Genomic DNA, 9,458 nt, shown 5'->3' on the forward strand with positions numbered 1-9,458 from the left:
ATCCTCTTACCTCCTAAAAGCCAATACCGGCTCTAAGCCCGCAATGAAGATCATGCTGGTATCTTTATGATGCTTGGTCTGTGAATACGCATGAAAGTCAGTCTCAACTTACCCTTTCTCAAACGATAGCACTATCATTTACAAGTGTCTCCTTTTATTTCGTCCCAGCTTTGGACACGTCTTACAGGAAGTCAGCCCTTATTTATATATTTCTGCAGTGGCTGAAGCTTAATGAGAAAGAGTAACAAGTTGTTCATAACAACATAAGAAACACATTGTGCATTTTCTCTCAAATACTCCTTCACTTTATGCCAATAGAAATACCAAGGTGAATACCTAGGCCACAGATTCAAGCTAAAGATCTTCCTGCTGAATGCAAGGCGCAATAAAAACTGCATATCGCTGGACTAAAGCATTCCTTGCATAGCCTCTAACATCATAACATAACTGAGCTGCTAGCAGCAAGCTAACCAATACCTTTCTGAAATGAGAATTACATGTGCTTATCTGCTCAATCAGTGCTCAATCAGGCGAGACTTAGAAAAGGTGGAAAGGGTCCAAGTGGATGCCCCTTCCTTTTTAGGGTGGGTCCTGCTGACTATCATAGGATTGCTTGTAAAAGTGGCCAGGGTCAGAGGAAAAGCTGCCAACACTTCTTAGCGTTCTCTATAGATGCAGCCATTTTCTGTGTCTGTAATTTCGGCCTTTTCCCAGAAGTCTCTATTCTGCCTATGCAAATTAACAAAAGCAGTGCTTATTCCTCACTTGCTCAAATGTCCTTCCTGTCCAGAAAGCTCTGATTAAGCATGCTTATTTTCTTTTTCTGGGATATTTTAAATTGTTTCGCTGTCCAGTCTGTGAGCAGTAGAAAGCTGCTTATTATGCCAGGTTTTGATGAATCCCCAAGGTGCAAGTACAGAGGAATATATCAGTCTGTAGGATATGGAACTTTTAGCTAACACATCACAATATGTGATGCTTGCCAAGAAAACACTACATTCTGGAGCGCTGATGATCAGAACATTCTGCTCCTGAAGGATAGAAAAGACAGCTTGATTGAAATAAAGTCTGTTTATATTGACGCTCTCTCTCTCCCTATATATACATACATGCGTACACACACACACACAGGTATGTCATGCATTTCTTCAGATTTGTTTCAACCATTTACCATTTATTGGAGAATCCCTACTTTTCAAGTGACTGCAAATGAAGTCATCTCTGGCACTTTTTGTGCAAAGTAAGAGACACACATGACACCTTTTTATAAAAGTCATCGGTTTCTTTGTTACTGTGTACTTTCAAAGCATGGGGCTTTCACACGTCAGGCAAACCTGATTACCACTACACAACAAAAGCAGATGCAGCTTTCTTATCTATGTCGTGATAGAACAGTTGTGAATTGAGTAGAAGAAGGGCCCTGATGTGATACTTATTACATGCAGCCTGTAAGATAGTCAAACATGCAGGCTAGGAAGGAAGATGCAAATATCAATGTATTAGAAAAACACCTAAAGGCGAGTGATATGCTTTCATTCATGCATGGCTAGGAAAAATCGCCATACTGTTGCAAACATTCTTACACCACCAACTGGAAATAAATGATTCTGACATTAAACGTAAAGGTGACAATGCATTTGTATCATCACCTTGAGAAGGATCATCTTGGAATTGAGCCGAGGGCCTCTGCACTCAAAGCCAGAAACACTCCACTAAAATAAGATTCCTGTTGGTGCCAACAATTCTTCATGTTAATGCTTGTTCTAGGTGAGCAGCGAACCGATTGCAGGGCTCTTTTGAAAGCAAGGTCTGAGAACCAACAGATACATCCACACGCCGATTACTTTAGTGTTTTGAGAGAATTCCCTTTCTTGGAACGAGATTGCATGAAATAATCTTCAGGGCTTGGACAATTCCATGGCAAAACGGCACCTATCAACATTGTAGCCAACACAATATAACAACTGTTTCTGCCCGGTTTCGAACCGGGGACCTTTCGCGTGTGAGGCGAACGTGATAACCACTACACTACAGAAACAGATACCTACAGTTGATTTTTCTGTAATGAAACTGCTCCGAACTGGCTATTCCATGGGCCTCTGGCTTTAGATTTAATTCATGCAACCTGCCCGACATCCCTAGCTGAACGCTCGTACATGCCATGCAAGACCAGATGTTTGGTATTAGCTCAGACTGGGCAGGGCTGAAGCATGAGACTCTAGCAAAGAATTATCCACTACTGCAAAGAAAAAATTGATGTTGGCTTTGAAACGCAAACTTCAAAACAACTTGAAAAGAGTACCAAGAAAAGGGCTCGTCCGGGCTTTGAACCCGGGACCTCTCGCACCCAAAGCGAGAATCATACCCCTAGACCAACGAGCCCTCAAAATCCTCTTACCTCTCAAAAGCCAATACCGGCTCTAAGCCCGCAATGAAGATCATGCTGGTATCTTTATGATGCTTGGTCTGTGAATACGCATGAAAGTCAGTCTCAACTTACCCTTTCTCAAACGATAGCACTATCATTTACAAGTGTCTCCTTTTATTTCGTCCCAGCTTTGGACACGTCTTACAGGAAGTCAGCCCTTATTTATATATTTCTGCAGTGGCTGAAGCTTAATGAGAAAGAGTAACAAGTTGTTCATAACAACATAAGAAACACATTGTGCATTTTCTCTCAAATACTCCTTCACTTTGTGCCAATAGAAATACCAAGGTGAATACCTAGGCCACAGATTTAAGCTAAAGATCTTCCTGCTGAATGCAAGGCGCAATAAAAACTGCATATCGCTGGACTAAAGCATTCCTTGCATAGCCTCTAACATCATAACATAACTGAGCTGCTAGCAGCAAGCTAACCAATACCTTTCTGAAATGAGAATTACATGTGCTTATCTGCTCAATCAGTGCTCGATCAGGCTCGATGAGGCGAGACTTAGAAAAGGTGGAAAGGGTCCAAGTGGATGCCCCTTCCTTTTTAGGGTGGGTCCTGCTGACTATCATAGGATTGCTTGTAAAAGTGGCCAGGGTCAGAGGAAAAGCTGCCAACACTTCTTAGCGTTCTCTATAGATGCAGCCATTTTCTGTGTCTGTAATTTCGGCCTTTTCCCAGAAGTCTCTATTCTGCCTATGCAAATTAACAAAAGCAGTGCTTATTCCTCACTTGCTCAAATGTCCTTCCTGTCCAGAAAGCTCTGATTAAGCATGCTTATTTGCTTTTTCTGGGATATTTTAAATTGTTTCGCTGTCCAGTCTGTGGCAGTAGAAAGCTGCTTATTATGCCAGGTTTTGATGAATCCCCAAGGTGCAAGTACAGAGGAATATATCAGTCTGTAGGATATGGAACTTTTAGCTAACACATCACAATATGTGATGCTTGCCAAGAAAACACTACATTCTGGAGCGCTGATGATCAGAACATTCTGCTCCTGAAGGATAGAAAAGACAGCTTGATTGAAATAAAGTCTGTTTATATTGACGCTCTCTCTCTCCCTATATATACATACATGCGTACACACACACACACACAGGTATGTCATGCATTTCTTCAGATTTGTTTCAACCATTTACCATTTATTGGAGAATCCCTACTTTTCAAGTGACTGCAAATGAAGTCATCTCTGGCACTTTTTGTGCAAAGTAAGAGACACACATGGCACCTTTTTATAAAAGTCATCGGTTTCTTTGTTACTGTGTACTTTCAAAGCATGGGGCTTTCACACGTCAGGTAAACCTGATTACCACTACACAACAAAAGCAGATGCAGCTTTCTTATCTATGTTGTGATAGAACAGTTGTGAATTGAGTAGAAGAAGGGCCCTGATGTGATACTTATTACATGCTTCCTGTAAGATAGTCAAACATGCAGGCTAGGAAGGAAGATGCAAATATCAATGTATTAGAAAAACACCTAAAGGCGAGTGATATGCTTTCATTCATGCATGGCTAGGAAAAATCGCCATACTGTTGCAAACATTCTTACACCACCAACTGGAAATAAATGATTCTGACATTAAACGTAAAGGTGACAATGCATTTGTATCATCACCTTGAGAAGGATCATCTTGGAATTGAGCCGAGGGCCTCTGCACTCAAAGCCAGAAACACTCCACTAAAATAAGATTCCTGTTGGTGCCAACAATTCTTCATGTTAATGCTTGTTCTAGGTGAGCAGCGAACCGATTGCAGGGCTCTTTTGAAAGCAAGGTCTGAGAACCAACAGATACATCCACACGCCGATTACTTTAGTGTTTTGAGAGAATTCCCTTTCTTGGAACGAGATTGCATGAAATAATCTTCAGGGCTTGGACAATTCCATGGCAAAACGGCACCTATCAACATTGTAGCCAACACAATATAACAACTGTTTCTGCCCGGTTTCGAACCAGGGACCTTTCGCGTGTGAGGCGAACGTGATAACCACTACACTACAGAATCAGATACCTACAGTTGATTTTTCTGTAATGAAACTGCTCCGAACTGGCTATTCCATGGGCCTCTGGCTTTAGATTTAATTCATGCAACCTGCCCGACATCCCTAGCTGAACGCTCGTACATGCCATGCAAGACCAGATGTTTGGTATTAGCTCAGACTGGGCAGGGCTGAAGCATGAGACTCTAGCAAAGAATTATCCACTACTGCAAAGAAAAAATTGATGTTGGCTTTGAAACGCAAACTTCAAAACAACTTGAAAAGAGTACCAAGAAAAGGGCTCGTCCGCGATTTGAACCCGGGACCTCTCGCACCCAAAGCGAGAATCATACCCCTAGACCAACGAGCCCTCAAAATCCTCTTACCTCTCAAAAGCCAATACCGGCTCTAAGCCCGCAATGAAGATCATGCTGGTATCTTTATGATGCTTGGTCTGTGAATACGCATGAAAGTCAGTCTCAACTTACCCTTTCTCAAACGATAGCACTATCATTTACAAGTGTCTCCTTTTATTTTGTCCCAGCTTTGGACACGTCTTACAGGAAGTCAGCCCTTATTTATATATTTCTGCAGTGGCTGAAGCTTAATGAGAAAGAGTAACAAGTTGTTCATAACAACATAAGAAACACATTGTGCATTTTCTCTCAAATACTCCTTCACTTTGTGCCAATAGAAATACCAAGGTGAATACCTAGGCCACAGATTCAAGCTAAAGATCTTCCTGCTGAATGCAAGGCGCAATAAAAACTGCATATCGCTGGACTAAAGCATTCCTTGCATAGCCTCTAACATCATAACATAACTGAGCTGCTAGCAGCAAGCTAACCAATACCTTTCTGAAATGAGAATTACATGTGCTTATCTGCTCAATCAGTGCTCAATCAGGCTCGATCAGGCGAGACTTAGAAAAGGTGGAAAGGGTCCAAGTGGATGCCCCTTCCTTTTTAGGGTGGGTCCTGCTGACTATCATAGGATTGCTTGTAAAAGTGGCCAGGGTCAGAGGAAAAGCTGCCAACACTTCTTAGCGTTCTCTATAGATGCAGCCATTTTCTGTGTCTGTAATTTCGGCCTTTTCCCAGAAGTCTCTATTCTGCCTATGCAAATTAACAAAAGCAGTGCTTATTCCTCACTTGCTCAAATGTCCTTCCTGTCCAGAAAGCTCTGATTAAGCATGCTTATTTTCTTTTTCTGGGATATTTTAAATTGTTTCGCTGTCCAGTCTGTGAGCAGTAGAAAGCTGCTTATCATGCCAGGTTTTGATGAATCCCCAAGGTGCAAGTACAGAGGAATATATCAGTCTGTAGGATATGGAACTTTTAGCTAACACATCACAATATGTGATGCTTGCCAAGAAAACACTACATTCTGGAGCGCTGATGATCAGAACATTCTGCTCCTGAAGGATAGAAAAGACAGCTTGATTGAAATAAAGTCTGTTTATATTGACGCTCTCTCTCTCCCTATATATACATACATGCGTACACACACACACACAGGTATGTCATGCATTTCTTCAGATTTGTTTCAACCATTTACCATTTATTGGAGAATCCCTACTTTTCAAGTGACTGCAAATGAAGTCATCTCTGGCACTTTTTGTGCAAAGTAAGAGACACACATGACACCTTTTTATAAAAGTCATCGGTTTCTTTGTTACTGTGTACTTTCAAAGCATGGGGCTTTCACACGTCAGGTAAACCTGATTACCACTACACAACAAAAGCAGATGCAGCTTTCTTATCTATGTCGTGATAGAACAGTTGTGAATTGAGTAGAAGAAGGGCCCTGATGTGATACTTATTACATGCTTCCTGTAAGATAGTCAAGCATGCAGGCTAGGAAGGAAGATGCAAATATCAATGTATTAGAAAAACACCTAAAGGCGAGTGATATGCTTTCATTCATGCATGGCTAGGAAAAATCGCCATACTGTTGCAAACATTCTTACACCACCAACTGGAAATAAATGATTCTGACATTAAACGTAAAAGTGACAATGCATTTGTATCATCACCTTGAGAAGGATCATCTTCGAATTGAGCCGAGGGCCTCTGCACTCAAAGCCAGAAACACTCCACTAAAATAGGATTCCTGTTGGTGCCAACAATTCTTCATGTTAATGCTTGTTCTAGGTGAGCAGCGAACCGATTGCAGGGCTCTTTTGAAAGCAAGGTCTGAGAACCAACAGATACATCCACACGCCGATTACTTTAGTGTTTTGAGAGAATTCCCTTTCTTGGAACGAGATTGCATGAAATAATCTTCAGGGCTTGGACAATTCCATGGCAAAACAGCACCTATCAACATTGTAGCCAACACAATATAACAACTGTTTCTGCCCGGTTTCGAACCGGGGACCTTTCGCGTGTGAGGCGAACGTGATAACCACTACACTACAGAAACAGATACCTACAGTTGATTTTTCTGTAATGAAACTTCTCCGAACTGGCTATTCCATGGGCCTCTGGCTTTAGATTTAATTCATGCAACCTGCCCGACATCCCTAGCTGAACGCTCGTACATGCCATGCAAGACCAGATGTTTGGTATTAGCTCAGACTGGGCAGGGCTGAAGCATGAGACTCTAGCAAAGAATTATCCACTACTGCAAAGAAAAAATTGATGTTGGCTTTGAAACGCAAACTTCAAAACAACTTGAAAAGAGTACCAAGAAAAGGGCTCGTCCGGGCTTTGAACCCGGGACCTCTCGAACCCAAAGCGAGAATCATACCCCTAGACCAACGAGCCCTCAAAATCCTCTTACCTCTCAAAAGCCAATGCCGGCTCTAAGCCCGCAATGAAGATCATGCTGGTATCTTTATGATGCTTGGTCTGTGAATACGCATGAAAGTCAGTCTCAACTTACCCTTTCTCAAACGATAGCACTATCATTTACAAGTGTCTCCTTTTATTTCGTCCCAGCTTTGGACACGTCTTACAGGAAGTCAGCCCTTATTTATATATTTCTGCAGTGGCTGAAGCTTAATGAGAAAGAGTAACAAGTTGTTCATAACAACATAAGAAACACATTGTGCATTTTCTCTCAAATACTCCTTCACTTTGTGCCAATAGAAATACCAAGGTGAATACCTAGGCCACAGATTCAAGCTAAAGATCTTCCTGCTGAATGCAAGGCGCAATAAAAACTGCATATCGCTGGACTAAAGCATTCCTTGCATAGCCTCTAACATCATAACATAACTGAGCTGCTAGCAGCAAGCTAACCAATACCTTTCTGAAATGAGAATTACATGTGCTTATCTGCTCAATCAGTGCTCGATCAGGCTCGATCAGGCGAGACTTAGAAAAGGTGGAAAGGGTCCAAGTGGATGCCCCTTCCTTTTTAGGGTGGGTCCTGCTGACTATCATAGGATTGCTTGTAAAAGTGGCCAGGGTCAGAGGAAAAGCTGCCAACACTTCTTAGCGTTCTCTATAGATGCAGCCATTTTCTGTGTCTGTAATTTCGGCCTTTTCCCAGAAGTCTCTATTCTGCCTAAGCAAATTAACAAAAGCAGTGCTTATTCCTCACTTGCTCAAATGTCCTTCCTGTCCAGAAAGCTCTGATTAAGCATGCTTATTTTCTTTTTCTGGGATATTTTAAATTGTTTCGCTGTCCAGTCTGTGGCAGTAGAAAGCTGCTTATGATGCCAGGTTTTGATGAATCCCCAAGGTGCAAGTACAGAGGAATATATCAGTCTGTAGGATATGGAACTTTTAGCTAACACATCACAATATGTGATGCTTGCCAAGAAAACACTACATTCTGGAGCGCTGATGATCAGAACATTCTGCTCCTGAAGGATAGAAAAGACAGCTTGATTGAAATAAAGTCTGTTTATATTGACGCTCTCTCTCTCCCTATATATACATACATGCGTACACACACACACACAGGTATGTCATGCATTTCTTCAGATTTGTTTCAACCATTTACCATTTATTGGAGAATCCCTACTTTTCAAGTGACTGCAAATGAAGTCATCTCTGGCACTTTTTGTGCAAAGTAAGAGACACACATGGCACCTTTTTATAAAAGTCATCGGTTTCTTTGTTACTGTGTACTTTCAAAGCATGGGGCTTTCACACGTCAGGTAAACCTGATTACCACTACACAACAAAAGCAGATGCAGCTTTCTTATCTATGTCGTGATAGAACAGTTGTGAATTGAGTAGAAGAAGGGCCCTGATGTGATACTTATTACATGCTTCCTGTAAGATAGTCAAACATGCAGGCTAGGAAGGAAGATGCAAATATCAATGTATTAGAAAAACACCTAAAGGCGAGTGATATGCTTTCATTCATGCATGGCTAGGAAAAATCGCCATACTGTTGCAAACATTCTTACACCACCAACTGGAAATAAATGATTCTGACATTAAACGTAAAGGTGACAATGCATTTGTATCATCACCTTGAGAAGGATCATCTTGGAATTGAGCCGAGGGCCTCTGCACTCAAAGCCAGAAACACTCCACTAAAATAAGATTCCTGTTGGTGCCAACAATTCTTCATGTTAATGCTTGTTCTAGGTGAGCAGCGAACCGATTGCAGGGCTCTTTTGAAAGCAAGGTCTGAGAACCAACAGATACATCCACACGCCGATTACTTTAGTGTTTTGAGAGAATTCCCTTTCTTGGAACGAGATTGCATGAAATAATCTTCAGGGCTTGGACAATTCCATGGCAAAACGGCACCTATCAACATTGTAGCCAACACAATATAACAACTGTTTCTGCCCGGTTTCGAACCGGGGACCTTTCGCGTGTGAGGCGAACGTGATAACCACTACACTACAGAAACAGATACCTACAGTTGATTTTTCTGTAATGAAACTGCTCCGAACTGGCTATTCCATGGGCCTCTGGCTTTAGATTTAATTCATGCAACCTGCCCGACATCCCTAGCTGAACGCTCGTACATGCCATGCAAGACCAGATGTTTGGTATTAGCTCAGACTGGGCAGGGCTGAAGCATGAGACTCTAGCAAAGAATTATCCACTACTGCAAAGAAAAAATTGATGTTGGC

At 41.7% G+C, this 9,458-nt stretch overlaps 3 non-coding genes across 3 annotated transcripts; all 3 read right to left on the bottom strand.

Annotated features, from left to right (window-relative positions):
- Nucleotides 1-1,965: 1,965 nt before the first annotated feature.
- On the bottom strand, nucleotides 1,966-2,038 carry TRNAV-CAC (transfer RNA valine (anticodon CAC)). The gene has a single exon. It is a non-coding gene; the product is annotated as a tRNA-Val (tRNA).
- Nucleotides 2,039-6,762: 4,724 nt separating this feature from the next.
- Nucleotides 6,763-6,835, bottom strand: TRNAV-CAC (transfer RNA valine (anticodon CAC)). The gene has a single exon. It is a non-coding gene; the product is annotated as a tRNA-Val (tRNA).
- A 2,324-nt stretch (nucleotides 6,836-9,159) lies between these two features.
- Nucleotides 9,160-9,232, bottom strand: TRNAV-CAC (transfer RNA valine (anticodon CAC)). The gene has a single exon. It is a non-coding gene; the product is annotated as a tRNA-Val (tRNA).
- Between the last annotated feature and the right edge of the window lie 226 nt (nucleotides 9,233-9,458).

The sequence above is a fragment of the Triturus cristatus genome, chromosome 8 (genome assembly GCF_964204655.1).
Source record: "Triturus cristatus chromosome 8, aTriCri1.1, whole genome shotgun sequence".
NCBI lineage: Eukaryota > Metazoa > Chordata > Amphibia > Caudata > Salamandridae > Triturus > Triturus cristatus.